Genomic DNA, 12,567 nt, shown 5'->3' with positions numbered 1-12,567 from the left:
ACAAAGGCTATGGTGCCCCTCCCCCCAGGGCACACCAGCTGTGTTGCTTTGCTTTTTTTTTTTTGTTGGTATTTTATGGGGGACCCAGGGTATTCTGATCTGTATACCCTCCCAGCCACGGCACACATAGCACACTGCAGTCCCCCTAGGTTGCCTCTGTATGGTCGACCTGAGTTCTCCTCCCAGCTCCGGCAGCCTGTCCCGTCCCCCATGCATCCAGGGCTGGGGGTTGCGGGGACCCTTTGTGACCGTTTAACTTAGTTCTGTCAGTCAAGGGCTATTCCGTTAAGATCTGAGCCTCAGAGGTTCCCCCTCCATCCCGCTGACCTCTCCATTGGAGAGGGGAAGACCCAGGGAACGAGCACTATTACTTCTTTGCTGCTCCCTCTCTGTGGGACCAGTCCCGCACTATTTTCCTTTTTCTTTTTTCCTTTTCTCCTACCAGATTTGTGGTGTATTTTGTCTTTTGAAGAAGGTGACATTCTGTCAAAGTTCAGCAGGTGTTCTGATTGGATGGGTGGCTCTATGGAGATCACTCTTGGTGTATTCGTGAGAGAGTGTGAGCTACAGCATCCTGCTCTGCCATCTTGGCCCTTCCCCTCAACTTCTTGTTTCAAGTACTGTGGTGGGGATCTGCCTCTGCATTTGTTGACAATAAGTGACCTTCCTAATGAGGGATTGCAGAGTACAGCCCTGTTCTCTTACCCACCAAAAACAAAAGTTGCTTCAGTATTAAACTAATCCTAAAGCACTGTGTGCATCTTAATTTACTATATACTACTCTGTATTCCTTCTCTGTTTTCAAAAATGAGATGCCTGTACTACTGGTAGTTTGGGAGATCATTTTACTGATACACAAAAATCCTTAAACAATTTGTGTGTATGTATGTGTGCAGTCTTTAACATGTATTTGAAAAATGTAAAATTAGCATATAAAATTGGTTATTTCATGAATAGGATTACTTAAATTAAAGCTAATGTAAGATACAAATTTAAAAACCAAATGAAGTTAAAACTTGAATAAACAAAACAAAGAGGATTGATACAATAAAAATAGTAATATTAGTATATGTATGCTTGAAGTTTTGTAAATATTTCTCCACATATTGTAAGCCCTTTAAGGAAAGAGACTAGACCAGCCACTTTTGCCTAACACAATGTCTATGTTTAGCACATAGAATGTGCTCAGTAAATATTCGTCAACTGAATGGGTAGAAATGAAGAAAAGACTCAGAATAACAGCATAATCAAGAATAATAATGAACAATTGTAAGGTCAGACAGTGACAGCCACAGGAGGAAAGGATAAATCTATAGCTCAGGTTGATGTCCTTCAAGAAGTCTCTGTTGAGGATGCAGGCCTAGAATGACCTCATTCAGGCTTCTCTGAAAACACTTAGCATTTGTCTTCATTACTTATTTGACATCAAGCATATTCTCTTTTTTATTAAGAGAAAAAACTTACAGTTGTTTGGCATTTCAGTTCAAAAAACAATTTCATATGTATTATTGATTAGATTGTTTTAGCAGCTCGATGAGATAGGCAAGGCATGCCTTCCTATTCTATGAGAAAACTAGGGCTCATGGAGGTTAAATGGTTTGTTCACCTTGAACAAATATTTATTAAGCACTTTTCCTGTGCAAGGCTCAAATGGCTGGAAATTCCATAGGAAGCTCATTGAGCTTTTGGCCTTTCTTTTGCAGGGGGTGCTTAGGTGTTGGCTATGTCTAAATCCCATTGCAACAAATCTGTGTTCTAACTGGCATGGTTATAATTATTCTGATGAAATATAAAAATTACCGTTAAAATTGTAATTCCATAGAACTAATTCAAATGTAGGGAAAAGGCTCTGTGTTTTAGGAAAACAGTTTAAATAATAATAGGACCAATATCCTAACCTCTTTATGTAAATAACACTTTTCCTTCTATTCCTATTTTGTTTGAATTTTATTTTAGGAATTGCTGAATTTTATCAGATACTTTTTCAGATACCATTTATATACTTATACTGTTTCTTACTTTAATTTGTTGAAACAGTGAGTTATATTGATAGATTTCCTGATTTAAGGCCATGATGTAAATCCTGGAAATTTTAGTCACTCTATCTTTTGACAACTTCTACATTTGATTTAATTATATCATTTATAATTTTTGTACTTGTGTTCTTTAGTGAGATTGATCTGTGGGTCTGTTGTTTCATTCTATTTATTACATTTTATAATTTATGATATCATAAAATGAGTTGGGCAAACTACCATCTTTATCTAAGAGCAATAAAATAGAAGGTAAGCTCTTTAAGGACAGGGACCTTGCTTTATTTAATGTTGCATTTTGGAGCCTAAAGCAACGAGTGCCCTACTGAGCACTAGATAAATGTCTAATTTACTAAGGAAGACAGTAATAAAGAATGGGAAAGAAAATGCAAGGATATATGTATTTCAAAGTTTAGTGAAAAACAACTGTAATGTTATCAGTTGCTATTTTTGATAGAAAATATTTACGCTCTTTGAACCTGTTGTGTATTGCCTAGTCTACTCAAGTTTTCTCATACTTCTTTATTTAACTGAATTATTTATATTACCCATTTTCTCTTAGTTTTTAAATTTGTTGCCATGGAGTTCTATATAATATTTCTTATGTTCTTTGGGTTCATTCTATTTCTAGATGTGGTTATAACATCTTTCTTGTAGACAAGATTGTAGATAACCTTGTAGATTTTTGTCCTTTTTTTTCTTTCCTCCTTAATTTGGAATACAAGGTGTTTATCTCTTTTGGGCTTTTAAAAGAACTACCTTTTGTATTTATCTCTTCTACTATTTTCATTTTGTTTTAGATTGCATAAATTAATTTTCTTTTCCTACTCTGTTTTGGTAGATTTTGTTGTTTCACATTTTTTTAAAATGAATTTTAACTTCCCTTAATTTTATCCTTTCTTTTTTAACTTGAAAGCATTTAAAGTTATAACTTTTGTCATCAGTATTGCTTTTGCTGTTTCCCATACATTTTAGTATGAAGTATTTTTTATTTTTATTCTTTCCAGATAGAACATAAGTTTATTTTTCCTTCTCTTTAATCCAAATGTTATATAAGAAAGTGATTCATTATTTCAAAGACAATACCTTACCATTAAACATTTTTTCTTATTTTATTGTATTATTTTCAGTGTAGCCTTAATATAAAAAAAATTACTGAAGTCCAATTTGTATCCAAACATGTTTGGATTGATTTTTATAAATTTTTATTGAATGTAACAAAAATATTCTCTAGTCCCAAAATAGAAGATTCAACAGGCCTATTAAATAAAATTGATTGAATATATTATTAATTTTTCAATGTTACTGTTAATATTTTCTCTACTAGATCTGCTTCTGAAAAATGTAAATTGAAATAAGCTACAATAATTTATTTTCTAATCAATTCTGGAGTTACTAACAGTTTTTACCTTATTTCTTTAACTTTTGAGTTGTTTAGTATCTACAGGGTTATGATTGTTTCTCTTAACTCATAAATTATACCTTTTAATATTATGTAATTTCTCTTTTTTTCTATTTACAAATTTTAATTTTTAAGTTAATCTTAGTCTCATATTGCTCCTGCTTTGTTTTTATTTATATTAACTAGTCTTTTTTTTATTGAAGTATAGTCAGTTTACAATATTGTATCAATTTCTGGTGTACAGCACAACTTCAGTCATATAGGAACATACGTATATTTGTTTTCATATTATTTTTCACCATAAGTTACTACAAGATATTGAATAAAGTTCCCTGTGCTATACAGTATAAACTTGTTTATTTTATATATATATTAGTTAATATCTGCAAGTCTCAAACTTCTAATTGATCCCTTCCCATGCACTTTCCCCTGGTAACCATAAATTTGTTTTCCAGATCTGGGAGTCTGTTTCTTTTTTGTAAATAAGTTTGTTTGTCTTTTTTTTTTTTTTCAGATTCCACATATAAATGATATCATGTGACATTTTTCATTCTCTTTCTTGCTTAGTTCACTTAGAATGATAATCTCCAAGTCCATCCATGTTGCTGCAAATGGCATTATTTTATCATTTTTATGGCTGAGTAGTATTCCATTGTACAATTATACCACAGCTTCTTTATCCAGTCATCTATCAATGGACATTTAGGTTGCTTCCATGTCTTGGCTATTGTACATAGTGCTGCTATGAACATTGGGGTACATGTGTCTGTCTTTTTGCATTAAGGTTCCCTCTGGATATATGCCCAGGAGTGGGATTGTTGAATTATATGGTAAGTCTATTTTTAGGTTTTTGAGGAATCTCCTTACCGATTTCCATGTGGCTGCACCAAACTACATTCCACTAACGGTGTAGGAGGTTTCCCTTTTCTCCATACCCTCTCCAGCGTTTATCGTTTATGGACTTTTGAATTATGGCCATTCTGATTGGTGTGAGGTGATACCTCATGGTAGTTTTGATTTGCATTCCTCTAATAATTAGTGATTTTGAGCATTTTCTCATGTGCCTATTGGCCATTTGTATTGTATGTCTTCACTGGAGAATTGCTTGTTTAGGTCTTCTGCCTATTTCTGCCTATTTTTCGATTGGGTTGTTTTTTTTTTTTTTTATTTATTAAGTTGTATGAGTTGTTTATATATTCTGGAAATTAAGCCCTTGTCAGTCTCTTCTTTTGCAAATATTTTCTCCCATTCCGTAGGTTGTCTTTTTGTTTTGCTTACAGTTTACTTTGCTGTGCAAAAACTTGTAAGTTTAATTAGGTCCCATTTGTTTATTTTTGCTTTTATTTCTATTGCTTGGGTAGATTGCCCTAGAACATTGCCTGAGATTTATATTGGATAATGTTTTGCCAGTGTTTTCTTCCAAGAGTTTTATAGTGTCTTGTCATATGTTTAAGTCTTTAAGCCATTTTGAGTTTATTTTTGTGTATAGTGTGAGGGAGTATTCTAACTTCAATGAATTACATGCAGCTGTCCAGTTTTTCCAACACCATTTACTGAAGAGACTATCTTTACTCCATTGTATGTTCTTGCCTCCTTTGTCAAAGATTAATTGACCGAAAGTCTATTTATCCTTTTATTTTCAAACTTCATCATTTCATTTTTAACTGTACTTCTGGTAAATAGTATATAGTTTAGATTTGATTTTTACTCCAGTTTAATATTCTGTGGTCTTTATTTGAAGAATTGAGTCTTTTATGCTTGTATTATGATATACCTGATTTTATTCCATATGTCATATTTTATTATTTATTTTATTTTTTCTCCTTTTTTTCCCTTATGTTGTATGATTTTATTAACTTTATTAATTGTGTCCTTCCCCTTTTTACCTAAGGAGTTCTGCTATACTTTTATCTTTCATTAATGGTTACCTTCTTTTTCCTACTACTCATAAGTATATGCCTATTTATTTTAAATTATATTAAAGCAAGATCATAACTCTTTCCCAATTAAGGATTTTTATTCCTCTACTACTTCTATCCCTTCTCCCAATAAGGCAAGACCTCTAGAATATTTTCACTTGCTCACTAACTTCCCCCTATCTGTACACATAAGAGACTTCTGGAATGCTCTTATTTTACTCTTTTCTCCATCCAGACTGCTTCTCAAAGAATTTAATACTTTGTTTCATACAATTATTAGAATTTTCCATGCATTATACCTCTTTTATTTTAAGAATTCTTTTTATCCCTTAATGTACAAATTCCTAGATCACTTATCATTATTCAGTTATATTAAGTATCAATCTATTACTTTGCTCCCAGTTTTACTTCTTCTTGCATCCCAACTATCATGAGGTTCATATTTATTATTCCCTGATTTGAGTCTTTTTAGCTCAGACAGAGTATATAAAAAAAATCTCTTTGAGTAACATTCTTACAGACTATTGGGGAGTAATATTTTAGCACATATCTAGTCCTTTATTTGAAAGCATCTGTAGATATTATCTCACCATCTCAAAGGTTTTGGAAGTGCACAAATTCATTACCAATCTAATTCTTTTTATTTTGTGAATTACTTGTTTCTATCTGGATGCATTAAATATTCATTTTCATCACTGGAGTTCAGTAACTTGAGAAGGATACATTTAGGCATATGTACCATCTCAGCAATCTGACCTGGAACTTGATAAACTATTTAAATCTGCTGGCCCAGGTTTTCTTCAGTTCAGATAAATTTTCTTCAATCATTTGTTTAATTATTGTCTCCTCAATTTGTATGTTTTTATCATTCTAGAACTTTTGTTTTTCTCATGAATCTATTTTCCAAAATGTGTGTATTTTCCATCATTTTTATATAGTTTTTCTCTTTTTTTCCTTCTGTGATTTAACATATTCTTCCACCTGATCTTCCAAGACACCAACTTAAGCATCTATAGGGCTTTCTCTTTCACTTTATCTATTTAATTTTTCAAATTAAAAAAATAATGTGGTTTTAGTGCCAGAAACTGTGCTGGGTGCTATATTTGGGTTTCTTTACATATTCCTCTACTTCTTTTAAATCTAGTTTTAAAAGAAGGATCTCTATTCTTTTAGTAGTCTGCTGTGAATTTTCTGTTTATTCTACTCTCTGGCTTATATGCCCTTTTAATGAAATGTCATTTTTCTATGTCTGCTCATTTGGACACCTTATGTAGGAGTGCTCCCGAAAGTCCTGGAAGGAGCAACTATCTCTGCCCTGTGGCTCACTGAACACACAGCAGACTGTCCATCTGTCCTTTCTCAGTGCTCAAAGGGAGAATGTCTTTGGTCTGTGATCTCTTTGTGTTCTCTGAATCTCACAGGTAGAGATGAGTAAATCCAATGTTCACCTTCTCTGCAGATTCTTAGAGTCAGGGAGACCCTGAAGTCAAGGAGAGCTGAAATGGACTTTCTCCCTAGGGAGGACTAATTTCAGATCCTTTCCTTGAGTTTTTATTACTGAGCTGTAGAGTACTGACCCAAAGGGGAGAGAGTATAGTATCAGGTCTTGGTTCACCCCTGCCGATTGGCCTACAAGAAGTGGCTGAGCTGGAGTCAGAGCACTGAATGAAAAGATGTGGAATGTCTCAAGCCACCAGTTTCCCAGAGTTCTCTCTAATTTTCTCTTTTTAGGGCACTGTTTTTGAAAGTTCATCATCCTAAACTTATTACTAGTCCTGCCTTCTGCTCTAGTTAATAGCATAAGTTTGGACTAGTCACCTACCAGATTGGACATCTGAGTCCCCATGACTAAAATAACCAGGCCTCTTCTCTGGGTCTAAGATGTCCTCCGCCTTCCAGCATGCTAGTTGGCTCAGTTGTGTAACTGCCATATATTCAACTAAGAATTGCCATTCCCTGTATCAACTCTTGAGTAAGAAAATTATTTTGGAGTAAAACTTGGCAAAACAAGATCTTGAGCTGCCAACAAATTATTCTGCAAGATTTCAAAACATTAAGTTTTCACGTTCACTCTCAAAGTCAAGCCAATTTTGCTTAAAGGAACACTATTGTTTGAGTTGAAAAAATTAAACCTGAGTTGTGGTTATGCATCTGGCATTTCTAATGTAAGTATGAAAGCAATAGATTTGCCTTTTTTTCCCTAAATCACACAGGCTGCAAAAAATATATACACATATGGAATTTCTTTTCACATTCAAAAAGTTAAACTCAAATTGTAACTGCAAAGATTTGTTTCTTAGAAGTATGAGGGGAAAATGCTGAAGAATTTTTAGAGTGCATTATTCTTTTGTAAAGATAGCTTTCCCTTTGTTTTTCATTGCTCTTTTTAGGTTATATTTAACCACAGACCATTATTGAAGAAACCACAAACCTAAGTACCAGGTGTGCCGTCTTAATGCCTCATATGGAGAATTTTAGTAATCTCTTTGATTCCAGTGTGCTTTCCCTGCCAGTAGTATTCTTCCCGTCTCCTCCTGTTACTATAATTCCGAGGTATAATAGCTTTTTAGTTTCTAGCATTGACTCTTTTGATTCTAGCAGCGATGTATGTAGGGCTTGGGGTTTGGAAAATTTAGACTTAGGAGCCAATGGCCTCAAATACAGAGTTGTAGATGAATCAGTCAATTCAACAATCTATTTTAGAGCCTCTGATATTTCTTATGTTTATATGCATAGCCTTTTACCTTTCTATCCTAGATTATAAGCAGCTTGAAGGTAAGATCTTTGGCTCTGTCATCTTTGATCATTTAAAGGAATAAGACTAGTCAATGAATGGTCATTAGCTTGCATCAAAGTTATTTGAGCTTCTAAGTGCTTTTTCTACTTACTCACTTATCCTTAAGTATATATTTGAGCACACATGAACTAAAGTTAAATTCCCCCAAACCCGTTAAATTTGATTCAACTAAGCCCTATTTCCATGATGCCCAATCAGAAGAGTCATTGATAGAACCCAAAGATCATGGGACGTAGAAGCTTCTCTTCCACAAATGCAGTTTAAAATGCTGACTGTCACCTCCACTATTACTTCATTACTGAATGTTCACAAACAGACATCAACCTTTATCTACTGAAAAGTGGGAAACTATACTAAAAGGCAAATAATAAAGCAAAATTGTCTGATGATTTTCTTTGACCTGAAATGGACAAAAGGATTTCTTGATTCAAAAGTTTTGGGGGTTTTTGACCTCTTGATGTCCTAGACTGTAGTTTAAGTGATGGATAGATTGGAATCAATTGTATGCACTCTATCCCTTCTATTGCTTCTGTGCAATTGTGCTAGAGCAGCCAATGAAGAATTAGAGGGTAACTCTCTGAGGGCAGTGAAAATACACATCAGTCTGTTGCTGCTGCAGGGTAATATGGATGATGTAAAGCCTGGGTAGCCAGAGATCATAGCACACTGTTCTTCTGGAGGGAAGGGTCATCTTGATGAAAACTAACAATAACAACAACTATTTTGTTCTCATTTGTGGCTGTCAAGCAATCTCTCACTCCTTCCACTACACACATACACGCAGAGCAAAGTTTGTGATCATAAACAGTTGATTATCAGATTGCTGTAAAATGACAATGTAATCGTTTCATGATGATCGGCATAGAATAGATCTGGCAAGAAAAGCTGTTGTTCTTCATTTTAGGGAGTTGACATTTTGCAAAATCCCTTGCCTCTTTCATTTCTGCTGTTTGCTGTTGCAGAAGAGCAGTGAAGATTTCCTCCTAGTCTTTTCCCAGTGCAACTCACAGCAATTATGGAGGATTCATTGGATCTGTTACCAGCAGGAATGCTAGCCAAATTAGTGAGAACTATGGAAAAAGGAATTTCCTGGGGATTTTCAGAAGTGGTAGTGGATTTGTTTGTTTTGTTTTTATTGTTGCTCCCCTTGAGGAAAGAGAGAGAACAGCAGTCCTTGGAAAAGATTGGGAGGCAGTGGCCTCCTTCTCTTCTCTCCTTCCTTCTGCTGACTTTGGGGTATTTGATCTGAGATTAGATCTGAGATTGTGAAGACCATGGGAGAACACTGCTGGTTTCTCAGCTGTATAGGAAATGAAACGCACAGCTGAGTCTTCAGGAGGGGCCTGAGAATCTGCAGCATGTTTCCTATTGAGCTAAGTAGGGAAAAGGAGAGAAAACCTATGAGACAAGACGTTTCCTTGCCTTTTAAGCAATCATTGATTAGCAGGAGGAGACTGTTTTGGTTTTGCTCACTTTGTTGTATAGATACATGTGTGTATTTGTTCTTGGGTTCAGTTTCTATGTATTATCTACAGATGTAATATTTCTTAGATTGTCTTCTAAATACCAAGGCTGTAAAAGCTGGTTAAAAGCACAAGATTTGGAGTGAAAAAACCTGGGTTTGAACTCCAGCTCTGCCCCTTACTATCCGGATGACCATCCATTCTAGAGCCACAAAGAGTTGACCAATCCTAGCTCTACCACTTACTAGTTGTGTGACCCTAAGCAAATTCTTCAGACTTCTTAAGTATTAATTTCAGCATTTGTAAAATGGAGATAACAATGGCCATCTCATAATAGGGTTAGGGTAAGGATTTAATTAAATAATGCATGTATACTTAAAGAACTTTCCAAATTGAGGTTTGTATATAATAAATACTCAGTAAACATTAACATTTTAAATCTTACTCTGTGAGTTTAGCTATGCAAGCATGTCTGGGGAGAAGATTTGACATCTAGTATTGTATTTATTCTGAGTGATACTTTGTAGTTACCTTGTCAAGTGAAGTATGATACCTCTTTCCTCCATGCTCCAGAGCACACACATGGCATTCTCTCCCTCTCCCCAAGCTTCATTCTATCTCTCATGCACACGTACACATGCACAAACAAACACACACAAGGACTTTGAGCTTTTATGACAGAGATACAGATACATGGACTGTACCTGTAAGTAACAGGCCATGGCAGTGATTTCAGTTATTGAACACAGGGCGAATCAAAGCTGTTCCTAGAATTTTAGTCTAGAGTAATGAGCACTGACTTAAGATGACCCCCCTCAGCAAGCATTTGTACCTGAAGAAGTCAAATAGTCCTCTTCTCATCTTCTGTCAAATTTTAGCAGCCTACTGCCAAAACAAACACTAATTAATAGATGCCATTTGAACCCCCTCATTGTGATTCTTGAAATCCCAATTGTATGCTAATTTACCCATACCTGAAAAGGAAGAAAAGAAGAAACTCTTAATGACTTCTTTTTGCTCAGATGCTCTGGGAAACCATTTAAGTTTTAGGAAGTAATTGCTATTGGTGACACTTCTGCTCAAGCTGTAATGAAGTATGTCTGTACATATGTGAAACCTCAGGAGGAAAGAACCTTCTGACAACATTGAAGCTTTGGTCAGGTCTTGCCAGGAAATCACACAATCTTCATGGACTGCTGGGAATAGGTTCTGACTTTCACAGATGCAACTGTGTCGGAATGGTGACATTCTGTGCAGTTCATACAGTCAATTCCAGCCAGTTCTCCCTGCTCCCTTCTATTCCCTGAAGGAGAATATGCTTGTAAAAATTAGAAGTGTCTAAACAAAAGAGGGAAGACATGATAGCATGGGGAGGAGACAGAGGATTAGGGGAGAGGAGAGAAAAAGAAGAGGAAACCATATTGCAGTGGTTTAAAACTGCTTTCTAATAAATGTTTCAGCAAGTTGAAAGTCTCTGATTAATTTTTACAGTTCCCTTTCATTTCTTGCTAATATAGCTAACAGCAGATGCTCACTGAAGCCTATTTCAGGCTTGCGTATGACCCCTGCTCCTTTCTTAGTATCTGATATATGAGGACAGTGGCACTGAGCGTAGACGTTCGTGGCTAGTAATTTTATCCAATTTTACCCAAAATATTGTCAGCCTTTTTTGTAACTGCAGTTGCAACAGATCAACTAGTTGCTGTAGGCCACTGGCAAAAGCACAAGGTCTGAATTTTAAACTTGTTTATAACCCACTCTAAGGAAAGGGCAGCTGAGCAATGGACAAAGGAGGAAGTGTGAGCTCTGAAAGAAACAACCACAGAGATGTTTCATAGTTTACTTTTAGAGTAGACTCAAGATTGCTCAATGACAGGCCTTGTGGAACGAAATTCCTCAAAGCTAACCTAGCACATATGTACTATTTCATTTGTACACAGAGTTATAACTGTGACCTGTCAGGTGATAGACGGAGAGGTGTGCCACACGGACTTTGCTTCAGGGAGAGACAAGTTACCCAGCTGTGGGCAGTGTGGTCAGCCGATACTCTAGCCATCAGCTCCTTCAGGGTGGATCTCAGCTGCAAAGAGCCTCCTTATCTATGGTCACACTTAGTGACTGAGAGAGAGAGAGAGAGAGAGAGAGAGAGAGATAGTTTGTTGAGGAGTTGGAGGGTGGGTGAGTATCAAGATCAAGCCATTTTGGCCCAAAATGCATAAGAACATCTCTGACAGCAATATTTGCTTTAGATATCCCCCATCCCCACCCTGACTTAAGTTGACTCAGGCGTTTTGGACCCACATGACAGTTTGGCATCTCTCTCTTCCCAACTGTGCTTCCTCCTCCTAACTTTCACAGGTGTTGATCCCTAATAAACACCTTGCACCCCAACTTCATCTCAGCATCTGCATCTGGAGATTCCAGTCTGCATCTAGACATGGTCATAATTTCTCACTGGAGTATTGGGTTTCATTTCCTTTTATCCAGAATCTAAGGAGCCCATACGACTCTAGGGCACAGAGTGTGAAACCACTACTGCACTAAGATCAGAAGTAGAAGTTGTGTGGAATCCCCAACAATTTCCTGGTATTCACTGTCAATTTAATGAGGGCCATCTGAGTTCATACAAGATTAAGTGAGGGCTATTCATTTATCAGCCTACTGAGGACTCAACATTAGTATATGGAGCTGGGGATAGAAATGCTGTGTAAACAAAATACAACCCCTGATTGCAAGAGGAATGCACTCTAGGAGAGAATAAGAGACCAGATGAAGATACCTCTGGGCCAAAAAAGTGAAAGGAGTATAGGATTGAGAGAAATACAATAGACAAAATAAAGACAGGGAAACACAGTAGAGAATGAATAGCAGAGGAGAAAGAGGAATTAACTTCAGCTTAGAATGCAAAGGCACCAGATAATTCATCAGAGGGAATTTTATTCTTCTGACTCAA

The sequence above is a fragment of the Vicugna pacos genome, chromosome 4 (genome assembly GCF_048564905.1).
Source record: "Vicugna pacos chromosome 4, VicPac4, whole genome shotgun sequence".
In the NCBI taxonomy this organism is placed as follows: domain Eukaryota; kingdom Metazoa; phylum Chordata; class Mammalia; order Artiodactyla; family Camelidae; genus Vicugna; species Vicugna pacos.
Note: the sequence above shows the minus strand (reverse complement) of the source record.